Source organism: Bactrocera dorsalis, chromosome 6 (assembly GCF_023373825.1).
Source record: "Bactrocera dorsalis isolate Fly_Bdor chromosome 6, ASM2337382v1, whole genome shotgun sequence".
NCBI lineage: Eukaryota > Metazoa > Arthropoda > Insecta > Diptera > Tephritidae > Bactrocera > Bactrocera dorsalis.
This window is the reverse complement of record NC_064308.1, coordinates 33,062,024-33,085,263: the sequence shown is the minus strand read 5'-3', so window position 1 is coordinate 33,085,263 and position 23,240 is coordinate 33,062,024. Positions and strand designations below refer to the sequence as shown.

The window sequence follows — 23,240 nt, the reverse complement described above, 5'->3', positions numbered from 1 at the left end:
CAGGTTACAAAACTAAAAAGAATTCTTGTCTGCCATTTTGAATATACTGAATAGAGATCATCATAGCTATTAATTGATTGTCTTTTTCTTATATTTTGTAAGCAACTCTAACGCGAAAAGGTTAACAATAAATTAATTTTACATAAATTTCGTAAATATTATGAAACAAAGTAAACATATATTTTTATTTTTATGGATAAGGATGTTTTTTAACTATATTAAAGAAAAGTTAATATTTGTTATCGACATATTTATTTTCATTCAAGTACAAAAAAAAGCAAAAACACATCTGAATAATGAAATGTAATAGATTTTGTGACTGTCACTTACAGAATAGCAAAATCGTCTTTAACTCAAAATCTCAAATTTAGAGACTTGAGACTGTATCACGTTACAGAATCGCACGGTTAAGTACACGGTTAGTACACTGTATAACAAAATATTTATTTTGTTAGCTCCTCCCTTCTTAATTTCGAACGTCTGCGTTCGACAGCCAAGTGTTTGTAAAGTTTTATTTGGACAACTGGGAGACCTCAATGTAAGGAGTACTATGGCTAAGCTCTAGAGTCCAATTTTGTACCGTAAGCTTTTATTTATAAAAATATTCCATTGAGCGACATATGTATGTAGTGTCATCTTTGGCACTGGTATCATATTCATTGATGATTGGCTTCATTTCTTAGACTAATGGTAGGTGCTGTTTATTCGCCTCTGCGCAATTAAGTGTATTTTTTAACTATGTACTGTAAATTATATATTTATGGCTTAAGAAAGGGTTTACAATTCATTTTCATTCTTGCAAGTGATTCTTACTCTAAATATTTCTTAATTTTCTAATGTATATGAAGTTATAATATTGGTCTTGGCTCAGTTAATAACATACTGTGTCCAAAAAATAAGGTGACATTTGAATTTAAACTGCGCGCGTCGAAGGATTTGGAGAATTATTTTGTTTTTAGGTTGGTAGTACTTTCAGTCACATTTATGTCAAATTTCATGTCAAAATATTCAATAGTGTTTGAGATACGTGTCATTTTGTGAGCTGCTAAAAGTGAGTTTTTCGTTTTTTGCGATGTCGAAATTTGTTGAACAAAGAATTCTGATACGTTGAGGAAGGTGCAGAAAGCCTTTGGTGATGAGGCTATGTCTAAAAAAAGGTTTTACAAGTGGAATAGTGAGTTCCAAGCCGGTCGTGAACGTGTCGAAGACGAAGAGCGTCCAGGGCAACCATCAACCTCAACCGACGAAGCTCACGTTCACTAAATCAAAGATTTGGTGTTGAGAAACCGTCGATTAGCAATTAGAGACCTTGCTGATGAAGTTGGCATATCGAAAGGCTCAGCTAATACCATTTTGAAGGATGTTTTGGGCCTCAAGCGCGTCAAATCTCGACTGGTACCGAAAACATTGAATTTTTTGGAAAAAAGGCGTCGCGTTGAAGTGTGTGAAACGATGCTTTCCGACTACCAGGGTGTCATGAAATGCATTATAACTGGCGATGAGACTTGGATCTATGCTTACGACCCCGAAACAACCGATCAATCGAGCGAATATCGTGCTAAAAGAGAGCCGAGACCAAAAAAATCGCGCCAAAGTCTCTCAAAAATCAAGGTCATGTTGACTGTTTTCTTCGATTATCGTGGTGTTGTGCATTATGAATTCCTTCCGGTCAAACAGTCAACAAGGAATATTATTTGAACGTAATGCGTCGTTTGCGTAACGCTATCCGCCTAAAAAGGCCGGAATTGTGGAAAGACAATTCTTGGTTTTTACACCACGATAATGCACCATCCCATACTGCCCTCGTAATTCATGATCATTTCGCCAAAAACTCAACCCATATCGTTTCGCAACCACCGTATTCACCTGATCTGGCGCCGTGCCACTTCTGGGTGATCACCAAGCTCAAAACCCTCGCACCCTTTTTATACGATAGAGGAAATTCAAGCCACAGCGAAGACGAAGAACTGAAGGCCATCCCGGAAAGTGACTACAACCAGAGTTTCGAAGATTGGAAAATCCGTTGGCATAAGTGCATTGCATCGGGAGGGGATTACTTTGAAGGCGATGAAATTGATTTGGAAGAATAAATAAAGAATTTTCAAAATAAATACAATGTCACCTTATTTTTTGGGCACAGTATATGTAGTAATTTTTTTTACAATTTCAATATTAGACATTTTTATTTTTACTTTTTAGTTTTACTTTTGATAGCAAAGTTGTGTTCTTTTTATTTTAACGTTTTTATAAGTTATAATTTTATCTTTTTGTTTAAAGCAGTTTTTAATTAAATTTTTATGAACAGTTTTACCTGATTTGGTGAGGTGAGGTTCTTGCGACTATTTCTTCTTTATATCGTGGAGTTAGTTTATTTGCTAATCTTTTATTTATATTTATATAAGTTGTGTCACCTATGACGTAATTCTTCATTGACGTTTTGTTTTTATTATGATGGTTTAAGTCGGCTTCTTGTTTTCGAGAGGTCTTTTACCGGTTGTAGATTGGATTGAGTTGTTGTATTCAATTATTATTATCTAGGAGTTCCTCAAACGATTCATGCGTATTTTCTGTTTTGAGGAAACGTATTATTTCGGTAAGAGTAAGGTGAAATCTCTCATCTTGACCGTTCGAACAGCTTTTATAGGGTAGAGCTTTGTGGATCTCTATATTGAATTGATTAATCAGCATGAATGTGATTGGACTGGAGTTAAATGATTTTTCATTGTCGAACATAATATTATTATTATTACATTTATTAGGAAAAATATACAGGCTATTAAACCTAATGATAAGGAGAAGTGCGAGCAGCTTTGGCTATCGACTCCGATATTATAACAAATCTATATTATATCATATTATGTATGTTACATTCTACTAGAAAATTATAAATACATGTAATATTTTCAACAGGGTTGGGCATAGTGCACTAAAAAATAAATGCAATAAGGTTTCACTAGCACTACTTCTTCAGTGGTAGTTAAACAGCAAAATTCACTATCACTGAAAATTTAGTGATAGTGAAAAAAAATGCACTACCACTAAACCTTTAGTGATAGTGAAAAACAAATTGCACTACCACTAAATATTTAGTGATAGTGAAAATCTTTAGTGATAGTGAAAACCCTTAGTGATAATAAACATTTTTCAGTAACATAACACTGTTTCTTGAAGAATAAAAATAAGATTATGTATGTACATATATGTATAAGCTGAAGCAGTATGAGGCAATGTATTCAAAATAAACCATATATTTGAGTAGAGACTTCTAATTATGCCGCACCAAAATTAGGAAAACATAATTCCTTTTTTATGTGCTTTTTTTAATACCAACATTTCAAAATTACGGTCGGTGAGATTTTGCCTTGTGGATCGATTGACAATTCCAGCAAAGGAAAAAAGTCTTTCCACTGGCGTAGAGGAAGGAAGAGGTGTGTTGTATTTAAAATTTTTTTTTTTATAATAGGAAAGCGGTGCAAAGCATCAATGCTTCTATCAGCGTCATTCAAGTACAAAGTTACTTCGGTTGCTACAGCTCCGCCTTGTATACATTGATTTTCATCTGAAAAAGGAAGTTATTTACAAAAATTTCGCAGGTTGGTTTCTTTAAATCGAATACCTGTGGACTCGTCATCGAATTCGAGAAATGATGTACTAGCACTTATGGATGGCTGTAAAGTAAAGGTTTAGTGATAGTGCATTTTTTTTCACTATCACTAAATATTTAGTGGTATTGCAATTTGTTTTTCACTATCACTAAATATTTAGTGGTAGTGCAATTTGTTTTTCACTATCACTAAAGGTTTAGTGGTAGTGCAATTTGTTTTTCACTATCACTAAGTGGTGCAAATTAGTGGTAGTGCAAAAATGCCCAACCCTGATTTTCAAAAGATGGTGTTTTAAGTTAAAATTTTTTTTTAAGCTAAATTTTCAGTGATAGTGAATTTTGCTGTTTAACTACCACTGAAGAAGTAGTGCTAGTGAAACCTTATTGCATTTATTTTTTAGTGCACTATGCCCAACCCTGGTTTTAACAGTGTTTGATATTGAGCAGAAATAAAGTGTTTATGCCTAATACTCTCTAAAGCTGGACAGGTGCGTAAGATGTGATCCACGGATAGTGTGTTGGAGCAGAAGGGGCAAGATGACTTAGGATTTCCGGTGAGTAGGTGCTGATGTGTGATTTGTGTATGGCCGATTCTTAAACGTGTAAATACGGTTGCTTGCAGTCGGAATATATTGCTAGGGTAGTACATTTTATTTCGAAGTGGGTTGAAGTTTTTATACGGGTGTTGGAAATTTCTCCAGTCCGCGCGTCTTCTTTCCTGTACATGCTTTTGTAACAGTTTTCTAAGATCATTTTCGTCATGTAACTCATGGAGAAGAGTCGGTGCTGATTCAAAGTACTTTGCGGCATTGTCTGCATGCTCGTTCCCAGCAATTCCGACGTGGCCTGGTACCCAGACAAAGCTATTTTTCGTTTGTTTTTGATGCATATGTCTCGAATTTTTGATATTATTGTATAGTTATTGCGTATATTACGGATTGTATTTAAACAAGAAAAGCTGTCAGAGCAGATTACGAACTTGCCTTTTTGTCGGGTGGTATATTCTAAAGCTTTGTGGATGGCAAAAGCCTCGGCAGTGAAAACAGATGAATGAGAAGGAAGAATTCCGCCGGTAATGATTGTCCTATTGGATGTTGTAACTCCGAAAGCTGTATTTGTTGCTTTGGAGCCATCAGTATAAATAGCCGAAAATTTTTTACACTTGTATTCGTTAGCGATTTCAAGAAAATTTTGTTGGAAGGTGGTATTATTGGTGTTCAATTTTTTGAAATTATGCAATGAGGTATCTATAGTGACTTCGTTTATTAGCCATTCCGGTTGAATGTTGATTTTGCTCGTCTTGGATGGTAGAAGTATGTTTATGGCTGTGCCATACCCAAGGCAGCGTTGAAGCGTGGACTTAAGCTGGAATTTTTTTTGTATCTTGCGGCTTTTCTAAGCATTTTATGAAGATCAGCGTTCGGCGAATTTAGCAGTTTTATTGATGGTAGACCACTTTCACCCAAGATGCTTTTTACTGGTGATGTAGGAAACGCATTTATGCTACGGTGAATCGCAGCATGGTATGGAGCCTCCAATTGCTTTATATTTGTATTGGCACACCATTCATAAATCGGTAAGCCATAATCGACTTTAGAGAGTATTATAGCTCTTGTAATATTAATTAGAGTATTTGTATGTATAAATGAACGCTTACTAGATAAGTATTTAATTATATTGAGCCTTTTGAAAAGGTTTTTTCGAAGACTAAGGCATTGGTTTTTAAAATTGAATTTGTTGTCAAAAAAAATTCCTAAGATTTTTAAGTTATTAACAGATTCTATTGCAGTGTTATCAAATATAAGTTGAGGATAATTACAATTTTTCTTTTTGCAAATATGTAGTAATTTACATTTTGAAATGGAGATAGATGCTCCGGTGTGGGCACCCCATTTTTTAAATTCTAAAAGTATTTTTTGAAAAGCTTCGTTAATTTTTAGTGGGTCTTTTAAATTAGTATAAATAATAGCGTCATCCGCGTACAAAGTTAGCTTAATGTTCTTAATATTTAAACAAATGTCGGTAAGTTTATCAAAAGCAATAATAAATAAAATTACAGAGAGCGGGGAGCCTTTTGGTATACCCTTTTTAAGGGAATTTACATTAGAAAATATATTATTTACTCGAACTCGAAACTGAAAAATTGTCATCGTTGGAGTATCGAGCCCAAAGTTGAGCGAATGTATCAGCGATTTCTTCAGAGTTGGTCAGGACTTTATTATTTGTTTGAATAGCTGTGACAAGAGTGTGGGGAATGCCAGTTACACGTTTTATGTCAGACCAAATCCTTTTTGGGGTTTAAGAAGGATTAATTTGTGAGGTAAAAGCTTCGAAACTTCTCCTCTTTGCAGCCTTAACCGCTCTTTTAAAACACGCGTTAGACTTTTTGTAGTTGGTAAGGTTAGTGTCGGACATAGAATTTTTGAAAACCTTCCAATATTTATTTTTCTGGTCACGAAGATATTTAAGATCGGCGTTCCACCAAATTGGAAAGTCCTTAGCAAGCTTCTTTTTAGATTGGGGTAACGATTTGTTGGCTGCAGAGCGTATGATTTTGGTAATAGAGGCACTTTCTTGATTGATATTGTCGATTGGCGAGCTTTTTATATTTTTTGTGATCTCTGCTTGAAATACATCCCACTTAGCGAAGTCTGTTTTGAATATGGGGCGGTGGTTATATTGGATAGGGTGGAGGTTGGTTTGAACAGTGATAGAGATGGGGAAATGGTCGCTGCCTTTCAGATCAGTGGAAATATCCCATTTAATTCTGGGAGAAAGTTGAGGGGAAGCTAAAGACAAGTCGACGTGAGTTAATGTTGAATGGGTTGAAAAATGAGTAGGGGCTCCATTATTTAGTAACACCAAGTGATGATTTAATATGAAATTTTCAATTATTGAACCTCTGGCATTAGATTTTTGTGAGCCCCAGAGATGGTTCCAGGCATTAAAGTCGCCAGTCAACAAAATGGGGGTGGGTAATTGCTGAAATAAGTTTCTTAAGTCGGTTTCACTGAAAACTTGCTGGGTTGGATGTATGTACTTGCTATACCAAATGGCAAGTTCAGATTTAATTTTAGTGCTATGGTTGATAGAGATGAAGTTATATTTATGACTTCATGTGGAATGTATCTTTTTATTAGGATACCAACACCTTGTTTGTTTGTTTGGATGTTATTTAAGTTAGAGAAATAGCCTAAGTACTGTTTGGGATAAAAGGGATTGGATATTGGTGTTAGTGGGATATGTGTCTCTTGCATACATATTACGTCTAGGCTTTTCTCTTTGATAAGCAATTGCAGCTCGTGATAGTTGTTGGAATACCCGTTTATATTCCACTGGAGAATTTTTAACGTCATAAAACTTAATCAAAGTAAAAGGAGAGGCAAATATGTATTTATTAGTTGTTGTTTTTCTTTTTATCCCATTTCGTTATCAGACGTATTCTGGTTTATATGTAGTAGCAGCTAATACTTGGGAGAGTGATGGGAGAGGTTGGAAGAGTGACTGGAATTGTGGGGAAGAGGAATGTGAATTGGATGAAGAGAAATGATTGCTATTGTAGTTAGTGTCTGTCTCGATACGATCAGTGAGATTAAGTTGGTATTCGGAAGTCGGAGATTTAAAAGTTAAGTTGTGTTTGTTAGTATTTTGTGTTGTGGGAATATTATCGTTTGCTTTTGCTGTTTTGTTTGATTTAACTATATGGGAGTCAGAATAATTAATTTGTTCAATGGGGGCAATTTGATTGGAAGAGGAATTGGAATTTTCAATACTCGTATCTATGATTGCTTCATCGTAGTTTTTGTTGTTGATACTATTTGAGTTTTTAATGCTCTGTGAGTAAGTGGGAGAGCTTTTACTGTTTGTTGTAGCTGCTGTCATTATTATATTTGTGTTGCTAGTATTTGCGCTCGATGCAATGCACAGTGGTCGGGCTTGTATGGAGCGAGCGGCCAAAAATACTTCTAGTGGAGATAAAAATTCTAAATTTTTTCCGAAATTCTATAAAAATATAAATAAATATAAAATATCGTTCACATTCAACTCACTCCTTAAGTTACACACCCTGCTCGTAAGTCCCCATATCACAGAACAATGAATTTGTTTGTAATTTTAACAAGTACTAAGCATATTATTGTACAATATATTATTCTAAAAGATCATACACATATTTATTTAAAATTGACTTCATTTTAGGTGGTATCTTTCGTTGTCCCGTTATGAAAGGATCCGATGAAAGGAGTAGACGATTGAGTAGGTCTTCATTTGTTGCTACTCGAGAAATTTTCCTTGTATGCTGCATACGAAATTTTTTTATGTCCTTATTTCTTGACTCAGCAGCTTCCTCCGACAATTCCCCAATCGACAACAGAACGTTTCCAATTATGGATGGTCCATGAATTAAAATCTTATGAACAGTAGGCGGAAGGTAATACCATGAATATGTCCTTGTTAAATCAAAGGCTATTTGGAATGCAAATGTCCTAAATTTTTCAACATTAATTTTGTATCCTGAACAGAGTGCTTGCAATATTGTTGCACATCTTTCAATAAGGTCTTTATCTAGGCCTGTAATTTCCGAAGATAACCCAGGATTACTGAAGAATTGTCTGGCAGTGTTTCCATCATTCGATGTCCCACATCCACCAATCTTCAGCTTATCGACAATCAATCCCATTTTTAAGCGAAATTCTGTTTGAATTTTTCTTTTCCTTTCAATAACTTTTTGTTTTTCTTCGGCGCTTCGAACTTGCCAGACTTGTACATCAAATCTGTATGACAAATGAACAAAATATTAAAAAAATCGATCCTGATGAACTTGCCTTTCTAAACTTTTTTCAATATTGTTCATCTCTGTGGGCCTCGCGTTGCATTTATAGCATTTTAAGGACGATGTTTGGGTAAAGGCATTACAAATTTTGCCATCAACCATTGTGAGCTGCAAAAAATGCTGAACACTTATTGTTTTATCTCCTACAGTTATCTTCGTCGGAACAAGATTCTTAATTTTGTCTTTAAAGTATTTTTCCTCCTTGATACTCAATTCAGTTGATTCCTTTATAAATTGAAACCGCACAGGTCGACAGTATCGTGTGGATGCTGGTCGTGGGTTTTTCCATATAATTTTCGAAGCATCTTCAGTTACTAATAAGGCAAGAGGAACATGTGACGTGACAAATAAGTGGCTGTCTTCCAAACTATTGTTCGCCACTTTCTGCTTGTATTCACTGTATCCAGAGCTTTCGTCGAAACCCCATTTCCCTATAAGTTTTAGGTTGCAAACAGGATCGGCGACAACATCATGTAACATTATCCTGCAACTCAATAATGCGCTTTGTTGTGCGGTCCAATAAACTATGAAGCTCCACTTCTGCATGTGCTTCACTAACAGTAATGTTTTCCGGATAACATTTCATTTTTTCTTTTAAAACATTATCATAGCTACAAAAAAGCTCTGTAGAAATTTTGCTATTAACAAACTCCCTAATGAGGATATATTGGTGCTTTGTTAAATTCGCTTCCATTATAAGCGAAATAATTTTATTAGCACTTGCAGGCGAGATTTTTTCTACAACAGCAGTAGAACGCAAATATTCAGCAGCAGACTCATCCAACTCAGCAATCTCAGCAATCCGTCTTCTCTTTGTTCGGCTTGAACACTCAGAGAAACTAATTTTGTGACGACCACGTTCAATATTATTTTCAGGTGAAGTGTGTAGATCGGAATTGAATGAAAACGATTCATTTTTCGAAAGCCAATCGGAATACTTTTCCAAAACGAATGTTTTATATCGTTTGCGGTCACTCCAAAATATTGCAATTCTCTTGCAGCAGTAATTAACGCGTTTTTCCCATTGATCCAAATATTCCGCTTTCATTATATAGCCATCATTCTCTCTCACGGAACACCACTTATTATAAAGGGTGATTTTTTAAGAGCTTGATAACTTTTTTTTAAAAAAAAACGCATAAAATTTGCAAAATCTCATCGGTTCTTTATTTGAAACGTTAGATTGGTTCATGACATTTACTTTTTGAAGATAATTTCATTTAAATGTTGACCGCGGCTGCGTCTTAGGTGGTCCATTCGGAAAGTCCAATTTTGGGCAACTTTTTCGAGCATTTCGGCCGGAATAGCCCGAATTTCTTCGGAAATGTTGTCTTCCAAAGCTGGAATAGTTGCTGGCTTATTTCTGTAGACTTTAGACTTGACGTAGCCCCACAAAAAATAGTCTAAAGGCGTTAAATCGCATGATCTTGGTGGCCAACTTACGGGTCCATTTCTTGAGATGAATTGTTGTCCGAAGTTTTCCCTCAAAATGGCCATAGAATCGCGAGCTGTGTGGCATGTAGCGCCATCTTGTTGAAACCACATGTCAACCAAGTTCAGTTCTTCCATTTTTGGCAACAAAAAGTTTGTTAGCATCGAACGATAGCGATCGCCATTCACCGTAACGTTGCGTCCAACAGCATCTTTGAAAAAATACGGTCCAATGATTCCACCAGCGTACAAACCACACCAAACAGTGCATTTTTCGGGATGCATGGGCAGTTCTTGAACGGCTTCTGGTTGCTCTTCACCCCAAATGCGGCAATTTTGCTTATTTACGTAGCCATTCAACCAGAAATGAGCCTCATCGCTGAACAAAATTTGTCGATAAACACATTTCGAACCGAACACTGATTTTGGTAATAAAATTCAATGATTTGCAAGCGTTGCTCGTTAGTAAGTCTATTCATGATGAAATGTCAAAGCATACTGAGCATCTTTCTCTTTGACACCATGTCTGAAATCCCACGTGATCTGTCAAATACTAATGCATGAAAATCCTAACCTCAAAAAAATCACCCGTTATATATAAATGCGGCTTACTTCGCATTCGTAAGAAGCTCCTATATAAAAAGTAAAGAATAATATAATTAAAAATTATAAATAACTTAAGAAAAGAAAATTAACAAATGAACGGTATTAACAACACACACCACATAAAGCACAGTTACACAAACGAAAAAAATGCTCAAAAGCGGCGAGACCACGTTGTTCTTTTCAAGGTTACGCAGCGGCTAGCAAAAACTAGCAGCTAGAATTTTCTATGTATCATCTGTAAATATTGGCTTATATTCCGATATAAGTTTGATCGTTAACTTCGATTAACTTCACAACTAAAAGTCTAAGTGAAAATTTTGTTTACGTATACATTTTTAATACAACCCAATTTTACATTACATAAATTAAGTTAATTAATAAAAACTAACACAACATTTTGAGTACATAAATATAATTAAATATAATAGTTCATACCTTTATTTACAATATTAAATACTTCCATTATTCGTCTTATCTTTTTTTTTTAATTGTTTTAAAGCCTCACTTGCACGTTGCTTACACTGCAGCGCATTGAAAACCAATAAAATGTTTTGCTCTATGTTAAACAGTTATTCTTGCAGAGTACAGCTGGAACAAAACAAAAATAACGGCACATTAAAAAAGTTTGAGCTATTATGAGACAGTGTTGGCGCATTTTTAGCGAAAACTTTAACATGATTTTTTTTATTTTTGGCCTATGGGGGCGACCACTGTGCAATGCCGGCGTAGGAGTAGCTGGGTGAATTTGATATATTTAGTTGTTGTTTGTGCTTTTTTATAGCTTCTCCCATTGAGCATTTGTCTATCGTTTTTATTTTTATTATCTCTTTGGCTTGTAGAAATTTTGGACATTCTTTGGAAGAGGAGGGATGTGGCTGTGCCCGGTAGCACAGAAAGTGCGTTCACAGTCGGATGGGGAATGGGGAGGTAGGGAACAATTTGCACAAAGAGGTGACCGTTTACAATTGTCTTTCGTATGCTCAAGGAGCTGGCAAGATTTGCAGCGCATGGGGAGTGGTATATACTGGCGAACCAAAACTTTGCACCAAGCAATGTTGATCTTAATGGGAAGATAGTAAAGATTAAATGTGAGTAACACGACTCCGGAGGGGTGAAGGTTACCGTCGAAAGTTTTTTTAAACTTGTATGCTGCTACAACTCCTTGGGAGCTTAATTCCTTAACAATTTCTTCTTCAGCTATATTGTTAAGAAATGGGGCAAACACTGTGTGTAGATCGCGACGAGGAGACGGAATTTTTCACGGGGGAGGCGAATTAGTTCCTTGATCCTGGAGAGATTGTACCCTCCTAGAAGCAGCTTGGCGTGGCGCATACTTGCTGCCTGTTGGCAATGCCGTTCTCTCTCCACTCTCTCCTCCGTGCGGAGCAGTTCTTTAAAAGTGTGGGATCCTACCGCTATGTATGGTTCTGGTCCCATCACCTTGGGCGCTGCCGCAGCGCGGGCCAGTTCGTCGGCCTTCTCGTTTCCTTCTATTTCCTTGTACCCTGGCACCCAAATTAGGTGCACCCGGTTGCCCAAGGACAGGCGGTTTAGCCTTTCTATGCATTCCTCGACTAAAAGCGATTTGGTCTCATATGATGAGATCGTCTTTAGTGCCGCTTGACTATCACTGAAGATAGCTATGCGCTGGTTGCGGCTGGGGTTGACTTCAGCGTACTGACATATGGCAAAAACTTCAGCCTGGAAGAGACTTGGAAGCGTCCCATTAGTATGGACAGCTTAGTACGCGGTCCCGCAGTGTCTGCCCCAATACCCTCCGGTGTTTTTGAGCCATCAGTGTACTACTGAATGGTACTATCTTCCAGCAGCCTTTCCAGCGTGGAATCGCTCCACTCCGGCTTGCTGCCTAGAGTAACTTTGATATTCTTTTTGAGGTTTATTTTCTTCGTGGTGCCGTCCTTTGGGAGGAGGGCTAGCGGCGTGCTTTCCGCTAGTACGACCATCTGTCTAGGGGACATTATCTTCCCTCTTCCGCAACCTTCGGCTAACATTAGCAGCATGGTGTGTTTTGCTGCTTGTTTTAACAACTGATGCAGCGGTGTGAGCTCCAGTATGACTTCCAGTGCCACCGTGAGGCATGTGCGCATTGCCTCCGAAGCACAGACACAGGCACGGCTTTTACAGCTTTGACAGTCTCCGGATCACCGAAGACTGCGCTGCTCTGGTGGCCCAGGCAACCGCTCCATAGGTTACAATAAGCCTTACTATCATGGTATACAGCCATCTAATGATACCAAGACGAATCTTGCTATCTCCCACCGTTGTTTCCGCTACCCTAGTGTGCAGAAGGGCTTTTATCCATCTGCATATCGGAGTGGTTACATTCCTTCTTTCTAGTGCCTTGATCACGCAAGTGTGAGACGCATTATCAAAGGCACCCTCAATGTCTAAGAAGGCGCAGATCGCAACCTCGCCATTATCCAGCAAATCTTGCAGCTCAGACGTGAGTTGGTACAGAGCAGCGTTTGTGGATCTACCCTCTCTGTACGCGTGTTGTCTGGCATGCGATCTTCAGCGCTTCTGATCTAATATGATTATCTATTACTTTCTCCATCCCCTTTAGCATGAAGGATGTGAGACTTATAGGCCGGAATGATTTGGCCAGTGAATAGTCTCTTCTCCCCACCTTGGGGATGAAGATTACTCTTGCAATTCTCCATGGCTTATGGATATACGACATCGCCAGACTGTCCCTCATTAGCCTTAGCAGGTGTGGCAGGAGAATATCCATACCTTGCTGCAAAAGGGTCGGGAAGACGCCGTCCACTCCCGGTGACTTATACTTCGAAAAGGAGGCCAGTGCCCACCTGACTGAGTCCACAGTGAAAAAATTCCTTGCAGTCAGCTAGTCTGACCGGTCCGGCCTACGTGTGACCGATGCTGGAGTTAGGTCAGCTTGAACCGTCTCCGGGAAGTGCGCTTGTAGGAATGTCCCTCTCCTCCGCACTAGTCGTATAAGTCCCGTCCTGTCTTCTTAGGGATAATACTGTGTCCGTCTTACCTATCGACAACGCCTTGTGCAGCCGAGCTGCCTCCGGGGTCGAGGAGACGCTGTCACAGAATTTCCTGAAACTGTTTGTCTTAGCAAGTCTGATCTCCTTATTGTAGATTGCTAGGTACCTTTTTTATTCTTCCCAGCTGCCTGTGCGCTTGGCCTTATTAAACAGCCTTCGTACCATATGTCTAAGAGCTGAGAGTTTATTAGACCACCAGGGGCCGATTTGCTTACTGGTGGTCGCTTTTAGTGGACAGGCACAATGATAGGCGTCCATAATGAACTGGTTTATGGCACTCAGTCTGCTCTCCAGTCCAACTGTGGTGGATCTACCATCTGCCCGCCCCACTCTGCATATGTTATTGCTTAGGGTCTCTTTGAAAATACCCCAGTTCGTATTTCTAGGGTTACGTGTCGTAGGTCTGCTCTCGACTTCTACCCTCAGAGCAAAACGAATGATCCTGTGATCTGACAAAGAGGGCTCTTTTGACAGCAGTGTCGTGTTGAGGCAATACTCCACCAGCCTGAGTAACGTAAGGGCGCGTTTTTGGTAGGGTGCTGTGGCCATCTCCCCCGGAAAGTAGGCGGATGCGAGGACGAAGTCCGAACCTTCCCACCTTCCCTGTCCTTCACTTGTACCGCCACAAGATCTTGCGTTAGAAACTCTAAAATACGGAAAAAGTCTATATCGGCTCTAACGACTACACAAGAGCGGGGTCTCTCGCTGCCGATGCGTGATGTAGATTCACTTGAGCAACTTCTATGCCGGCGCTGGAGGTTATAGTATGGGTTCGATGAAAGACAGGTCCTCGTCCTCGATCTCTTCATCAACCTGCCGGGTAGTTGTGGGGCAACACTGCCATCCGGATGCTCCTCACGGCCTCCGAGTATTTTCGGCTTACGGTTCTCGTCGGTTGCTGGTTGGATTTTCCTGCATTATTGTGAGAAAACGTGGCATGCTCGATATATGAAAAATATGTCACAAAGCACCCCACGCTTTTCTCACAATAATGCAGGAAATTTTCCTTCATTATTATTGTTAGTTTATACAAAGAATTATTTTTCACTTTTTAGTTTAATATGCTTTAAAAGCGTGTTTTTTAGTTTTTTTAAACTATATTTAATTTTAATTTTTTAGTTTGATGTGAGAAACCCCAAAATTTGTTAAAATATGAACTATGACATGTAGTATTGGTTCAGTAAATCGATACTTAGACAGCATTTAAAATCTACTCGTAACCTTTCATTGACTAATTGTTACATTATTTGCGACCAAGTTCTATTGACGACTTTACGAATTATTACTTCTTAATCGAATCATTTCTTCTAAAGCTTCACTGTTACTTTGGGTTTTACCTGTCAACTTTGAACAGTCCAGTTCTTCAATGCGAATACAGTCCAAAGATCTACAACGACTAAGTGCTACATAAGCTTGTCCAGCAGCAAACAGTCGAGAGCCTAGATAAATTACTTCATGTTCTACTGTACAACCTTGCATTTCATGAACGGTCGACGCCCAAATCAGTATGCTATTTAAATGTTACTAAAACTAGTATTATATAAATGTTGCATACTTTTAAGCGCATCTTTTTGGTGAGGTGCTTAAACTTACTATCGCCTTCCTACAGTGTAGCTCAAATATTTAACGTTTCAGTACCACTTAAAAAGTTACAAACATACACACATACATACATACATACATACATACATACATATATACATACAAACAAGTGAAGCTAATAAAAGCGTATTAAAAAAGAGGATGGAGTCATGTGTAGAAGTTCACGCAAGTGAGGAAAGTTCTCTGATCGCCATTCACTTGGGAGTGGCCAGAAACGATCCTTTTACATATGTCTCAAGCAGCTCACGACTTCCGTCAAAGACCGGAGTCCAAGTATCTTCTGGGTAGCCTAAGAACATCCGTTTGAAGGCGAGCTAAAGTGAGAAGGCGAAATATTCCCTACTTGTGCGCTGGGTTTGGAACCCGCCACGAAAAAAAACACCCCCAATGAAAGGAAACAACAAGCCTTGGATGAGTGACCCCCCTTTTGATGACGACCATGGCAAACGAATTATTGACTATGATTTGAGGGCATGCACCTGGAATGTTCGGTCCCTTAATTGGGAAGGTGCCGCTGCCCAGTTGGTTGATGTCCTCGTGAAAATAAAGGCTGACATCACCGCCATCCAAGAAATGCGATGGACGGGACAAGGACAGAGACGAGTAGGTCCTTGTGGCATTTACTACAGTGACCATTTAAAGTTTGGTGTGGGATTCGTGGTGGGAGGGAGACTCCGTCGCCAAGTACTATCATTCACTCCTACGAATGAACGTCTAGCCACAATCCGCATCAAAGCGAGGTTCTTCAACATATCGCTGATTTGCGCCCACGCCCCGACGGAAGAGAAGGACTATGTGACCAAGGATTTTATGAGTGCTTGGAGCGCACTTATGAGAGATGCCCCCGCCACGATGTCGAAATCGTGCTTGGCGACTTCAACGCCAGGGTGGGCAAACAAGGTATCTTTGGCACTACGGTCGGTAAATTCAGCTTCCAAGAGGAAACATCCCCAAAGGGTTGAGGCTGATCGACTTCGCCGGGGCCCGAAATATGGTTATCTGTAGTACGAGATTCCAGCATAAGAAGATTCATCAAGCTACCTGGCAGTCTCCGGATCAAAAAACAACCAACCAGATCGATCATGTTGTGATAGACGGAAGACACGTCTCCAGTGTTTTAGATGTGCGTGCGCTCCGAGGTCCTAACATCGACTCGGACCACTATCTTGTTGCAGCTAAGATTCGCACCCGCCTCTGTGCAGCAAAAAACGCACGCCAACAAACACATAGGAGGTTCGACGTCGAGAAGCTGCAATCACAACATACAGCCGAACGATTCTCTACTCGGCTTGCACTCCTGCTCTCTGAGAGCACTCGTCAACAACTCGGTATAAGGGAACTGTGGGACGGCATTTCAAACTCTTTACGTACAGCTGCAACCGAAACCATTGGTTTTCGGAAAGTGCAAAAGAACAGCTGGTACGACGAGGAGTGCCGTGTCGCAGCGGAGAGAAAACAGGCTGTCTACCTCGCAACGTTACGATCGACCACAACACGTGCGGGATGGGATAGATACCGAGAGTTGAAAAGGAAGCGAGGCATTTGTAGACAGAAAAAGAAAGAGGCCGAAGTGCGTGAGTACGAAGATGTTGATAAGCTGGCCGAGAGGGGTAATGTTCGAAAATTCTACGAAAGGCTGCGGTGACTTACAGAAGGTTCAAGACCGAAGCATACTTTTGTAGAACCCCCAGAAGTGATCTAGTCACCAATGCCCAGAGCATACTTAAAGTATGGAAGGAACACTTCTCCAGCCTGCTGAATGGCAGTGAACGTACAACGCCAGGAGAAGGCGAACCAGATTCCCCAATCGATGACGATGGAGCAGACGTTCCATTGCCCGACCATGAAGAAGTTCGAATAGCAATTACCCGCCTGAAGAACAACAAAGCGGCGGGGCCGATGGATTGCCGGCCAAGCTATTCAAACACGGCGACGAAGAACTAATAAGGAGCATGCATCAGCTTCTTTGCAAAATATGGTCGGATGAAAGCATGCCCAACGACTGGAATTTAAGTGTGCTATGCCCAATCCATAAAAAAGGAGACCCCACAATCTGCGCCAACTACCGTGGGATAAGCCTCCTCAACATCGCGTACAAGGTTCTATTGAGCGTATTGCGTGAAAGATTAAAGTTCACCGTGAACAAACTGATTGGACCTTATCAGTGTGGCTTTAGACCCGGAAAATCAACAACCGACCATGTGCCAAATTTTGGAAAAGACCCGTGAAATGAGAATTGACACGCACCACCTATTCGTCGATTTCAAAGCTGCTTTCGACAGCACGAAAAGAAGCTGCCTTTATGCCGCGATGTTTGAATTTGGTATCCCCGCAAAACTAATACGGCTGTGTAAACTGACATTGGGCAATACCAAGAGCTCCGTCAGGATCGGGAAGGACCTCTCCGAGCCGTTCGATACCAAACGAGGTTTCAGACAAGGCGACTCCCTATCGTGCGACTTCTTCAATCTGCTGCTGGAGAAAATTATTCGAGCCGCATAACTTAATCGAGCAGGTACAATCTTTTATAAGAATGTACAGCTGCTGGCGCATTCCGATGACATTGATATCATCGGCCTCAACACCCGCGCCGTTAGTTCTGCTTTCTCCAGACTGAACAAGGAAGTAACGCAAATGGGTCTGGCAGCGAACGAGGGCAAGACGAAATATCTCCTGTCCTCAAATTGGCACTCAAGTAACTGTTGACTGTCATTACTTTGAAGTTGTAGATAATTGCGTCTATTTAGGAAACAGCATTAACACCACCAACAATGTCAGCCTGGACATCACACGCAGGATTACTCTTGCCAACAGGTGCTACTTCGGACTGAGTAGGCAATTGAAAAGTAAAGTCCTCCCTCGACGAACAAAAGCCAAACTCTATAAGTCGCTCTGTCCTGCTATATGGTGCAGAGGCTTGTACGATGACAACAACCGATGAGTCGACGTTACGAGTTTTCGAGAGAAAGGTTTTGCGAAAGATTTATGGTCCTTTGCGAATTGGCCACGGCGAATATCGCATTCAATGGAGCGATGAGCTGTACGAGATATACGACGACATTGGCATAGTTCAGCGAATTAAAAGACAGCCACTACGCTGGCTAGGTCATGTTGTCCGGATGGATGAAAACACCCCAGCTCTGAAAGTATATATACCCGTCGCGGGAAGCAGAGGAAGAGGAAGACCTCCACTCCGTTGGAAGGACCAAGTGCAGGAGGGCCTGGCTTCGCTTGCAATATCCAATTGGCACCACGTAGCGAAGAGAAGAAACGACTGGCGCGCTGTTGTTGACTCGGCTATAAGCGCGTAAGCGGTGTCTACGCCAGTAAAGAAGAAGAAAAGTAAACAAAAACGAAATCAACAGAAAGTGCATTTAAAAGACTAAGCTACCAAACAGTTAAAAAAAAAACAAGAGGTGAAGTGACTAAAATAATAAATGTTCAATCTTAAGACACAAAACAAAAAATTAAGTGTGGTGACTAGGCAAAAATATATACATTAGGGTGTGCCATTCTGAGGCAACCTTTTTTTTTAACTGAAAAACAGGCTCAAAACTTTCGAAAATGTGTAAAAAAAAGTCACTCAAAAGATGAGCTCTTAATGTTAATATTAAGAGGTGGCTATTTCAAATTTTCTGTTTTCCATATTAATTACAGGAAAAAAAATCATTTTGTTTGTGGTGGTTATTGTGCGGAGGTTTTATATGTGCCCCGATAGCTGCCAGTAGAGATGGTAAACTCGATTCTGATTCTACTCCAAAATCGAGTTTTCTCGTAAAATAATCGATTTTTCGGAATCGATCTCCAGTCGTCGGAGTCGATTAAAAATCGGTTCTTGACATTCGAAAAATCGATTATTTTACGAGAAAACTCGATTCTCGAGTAGCATCGGGATCGAGTTTACCATCCCTAATGACAGCCATTGGGGCACTTATAAAACCTCCGCACAATAACCACCACAATTTTCTATGTAATTTATATGGAAAACAGAAAATTTGAAATAGGCACCTCTGAATATTAATATTGAGAGCTCATCTTTTGAGTGACTTTTTTGTAAACATTTTCGAAAGTTTTGAGCCTGTTTTTCAGTTGAAAAAAAAGGTTGCCTCAGAATGGCACACCCTAATATACATACATGAAGTAACAAACACTGTCGTGATAAAACATAAACTTACAGAAACAAGATATACAAAACTTTACAAACATCAAAAACACGAACAAAAAACCGAACAAACTCCCGCGATTAGTAAAACAAAAACACACATAATATGTACATAAGTAACAAAAAGTAATGTAAAAGACTACAAAAACACACAGGCAATCGCGCGCGTCCGAACCCAAGATCAAAACATAAATCGGGCACGAAATTCGGTCGCGAATAAAAAATAGCTACAACATATTAAAAACCAATAATAGAATATGTACTTGAAGCGGCTACAAACCTTAAGGAGAAAAGGAGTGGAGAAAGGAAGAGGAACAAAATGCAGACGGCATAAAGGCAACATATGCACATGCATATACATATACACCTACACAGCTCTTGAATTAACCAAGTGAGCGTATTTAATTCATTTTCCATACTTAATAATGTGCATACAATATGTATACAAAAAGACGGTTTTAACGGGTGATTTTTTTGAGGTTAGGATTTTCATGCATTAGTATTTGACAGATCACGTGGGATTTCAGACATGGTGTCAAAGAGAAAGATGCTCAGTATGCTTTGACATTTCATCATGAATAGACTTACTAACGAGCAACGCTTGCAAATCATTGAATTTTATTACCAAAATCAGTGTTCGGTTCGAAATGTGTTTCGCGCTTTATTTTGTTCAGCGATGAGGCTCATTTCTGGTTGAATGGCTACGTAAATAAGCAAAATTGCCGCATTTGGGGTGAAGAGCAACCAGAAGCCGTTCAAGAACTGCCCATGCATCCCGAAAAATGCACTGTTTGGTGTGGTTTGTACGCTGGTGGAATCATTGGACCGTATTTTTTCAAAGATGCTGTTGGACGCAACGTTACGGTGAATGGCGATCGCTATCGTTCGATGCTAACAAACTTTTTGTTGCCAAAAATGGAAGAACTGAACTTGGTTGACATGTGGTTTCAACAAGATGGCGCTACATGCCACACAGCTCGCGATTCTATGGCCATTTTGAGGGAAAACTTCGGACAACAATTCATCTCAAGAAATGGACCCGTAAGTTGGCCACCAAGATCATGCGATTTAACGCCTTTAGACTATTTTTTGTGGGGCTACGTCAAGTCTAAAGTCTACAGAAATAAGCCAGCAACTATTCCAGCTTTGGAAGACAACATTTCCGAAGAAATTCGGGCTATTCCGGCCGAAATGCTCGAAAAAGTTGCCCAAAATTGGACTTTCCGAATGGACCACCTAAGACGCAGCCGCGGTCAACATTTAAATGAAATTATCTTCAAAAAGTAAATGTCATGAACCAATCTAACGTTTCAAATAAAGAACCGATGAGATTTTGCAAATTTTATGCGTTTTTTTTTAAAAAAAAGTTATCAAGCTCTTAAAAAATCACCCTTTATATACTAATATAAAATTTGTAATTTAAAATCCGTTTTAATAGCACAACAAAGCGGTTACAAACAATATTCCATACATCCAAATATTTATAAACTTAAATAAAATACTATTTAATGCCCATATGATAAGCTTACCTTTGTGTATTCAAACACATACCTGCACATTATCCACTTGGCTTTCGCACTCTCTTCACAGTGCGAACATACATACATGTGTATATATACACTCTATGCCATCTATCTGCATGTAATTTTATACCCTACACTGGGTACAAAATTATTAAAAATTTAAAATTTTAATTCATTTTCAAAAAAAGGTAATCGTAATTTTCCGTAAATAACTAAACGAAACGGTAAAATAATACTCACAGAATATGTTTACTGAAACGAATACAAAAAAAAAAAATCAGTTTCACAAAATATACTTAAGTTTGTGAACACAACCAAAAAAAATATATGTATAAATTTTAATACTATACATTCAAACATACGTACATACACATCCTTTTAAAGTCCACATTGGCATCTATCCGGTAATACCTCTTGTTCTTTTGCAAACAAAAACAAGCAGGATTGTGCACAAAAAGCGAATTGATCTCTCTAACGAGCTGTCAATGGCTTACGAACAAAGCATAATCATTAGCACAAACAATTCTTGCATACCTATGTAGAAGCATATTGATCTCTTCGACGGGCTCTCTATTGCACAAAAACAAGTACATACAAGCCAATTATTAGGGTGTGCCTATATACCTATACAAAATACTTAAAATTAATATTGTGGTTTGAAAACAAAGCATATAAAATAAAACTAAAATTAAAATTAAAAAATAAAAATTTAAATAACAAGTAAACAAGTAACGGTATTAATAAAGCAAACAACCCGTCTTTTACGAAAAAAATGTTTATATACTTAAAAAAGTATTCAGTTCATACTGAGAAAGCTTTTTTTCATTTTAAAAAATATTTCTTTCAGAAAGTGATAGTTCAACAAGATACTGCACTAGATTTGCCTCTTCACCGATTCGCGAATACTCGGAATCGTTATTAGAAATAAAAAATCAAAATCTCCAAGCGACTCATGACGCCATAGTAGATTCTGACGACTCAGATCTACCACCAAATTTTAAATTATCTGCTTACGCCATTTGTAAGACTACAATCCACTGTTTTTAATTGTTTGTCTATTCTGCCGACACAAAATATTCCCACAAACAGCTGGGACCCAATTCTGGTAAACATTTGCACCGCCGTATTACTCGTACCAGAAAAGTCGTTACTTCTATGGGAGCGATCGCTCTCATCTCGAAAAAGGAAAAGGTTAGAAGAAATATAATCAAAACTAAGAACATTAAACACGACCAAAACCGAAGCTTCAATAGACCCCAACTTAGTAGCAAAAACAATTTAAACAAACGCTTTCACATAATGCAATCATTCATATCTTCTTCTTCTTAATTGGCGTAGACACCGCTTATGCGATTATAGCCGAGTCAACAACAGCGCGCCAGTCGTTTCTTCTTTTCGCTACGTGGCGCCAATTGGATATTCCAAGCGAGGCCAGGTCCTTCTCCACTTGGTCCTTCCAACGGAGTGGAGGTCTTCCTCTTCCTCTGCTTCCCGCGGCGGGTACTGCGTCGAATACTTTCAGAGCTGGAGTGTTTTCGTCCATCCGAACAACATGACCTAGCCAGCGTAGCCGCTGTCTTTTAATTCGCTGAACTATGTCAATGTCGTCGTATATCTCGTACAGCTCATCGTTCCATCGAATGCGATATTCGCCGTGGCCAACGCGCAAAGGACCATAAATCTTTCGCAGAACTTTTCTCTCGAAAACTCGCAACGTCGACTCATCTGTTGTTGACATCGTCCAGGCCTCTGCACCATATAGCAGGACGGGAATTATGAGTGACTTATAGAGTTTAGTTTTTGTTTGTCGAGAGAGGACTTTGCTTCTCAATTGCCTACTTAGTCCGAAGTAGCACCTGTTGGCAAGAGTTATCCTGCGTTGGATTTCTAGGCTGACGTTGTTGGTGGTGTTTACGCTGGTTCCAAGATAGACGAAATTATCTACAACTTCAAAGTTATGACTGTCAACAGTGACGTGAGTGCCAAGTCGCGAGTGCGACGACTGTTTGTTTGATGACAGGAGATATTTCGTCTTGCCCTCGTTCACTGCCAGACCCATTTCTTTTGCTTCCTTGTCCAGACTGGAGAAAGCAGAACTAACGGCGCGGGTGTTGAGGCCGATGATATCAATATCATCGGCATACGCCAGCAGTTGTACACTCTTATAGAAGATGGTACCTTCTCTGTTGAGTTCTGCAGCTCGAACTATTTTCTCCAGAAGCAGGTTGAAAAAGTCGCACGATAGGGAATCACCTTGTCTGAAACCTCGTTTGGTATCGAACGGCTCGGAGAGGTCCTTTCCGATCCTGACGGAGCTTTTTGTGTTGCTCAACGTCAGTTTACACAGCCGTATTAGTTTTGCGGGGATACCAAATTCAGACATCGCGGCATAAAGGCAGCTCCTTTTCGTGCTGTCGAAAGCAGCTTTGAAATCGACGAATAGGTG

General features: G+C 39.4%; 1 protein-coding gene and 1 long non-coding RNA gene across 2 annotated transcripts in view; one reads left to right on the top strand and one right to left on the bottom strand.

Moving 5' to 3' along the window:
* Positions 1-23,240, bottom strand: part of LOC125779324 (uncharacterized) — a 210,046-nt gene that overhangs the window by 58,644 nt on the left and 128,162 nt on the right. The window lies entirely within an intron of this gene.
* LOC125779588 (uncharacterized) overlaps positions 3,357-23,240 on the top strand; it is a 39,163-nt gene continuing 19,279 nt past the window's right edge. The window contains exon 1 of the long non-coding RNA XR_007423364.1: positions 3,357-4,158. This is a non-coding gene — a long non-coding RNA (uncharacterized LOC125779588). The remainder of the gene's footprint in view (positions 4,159-23,240) is intronic.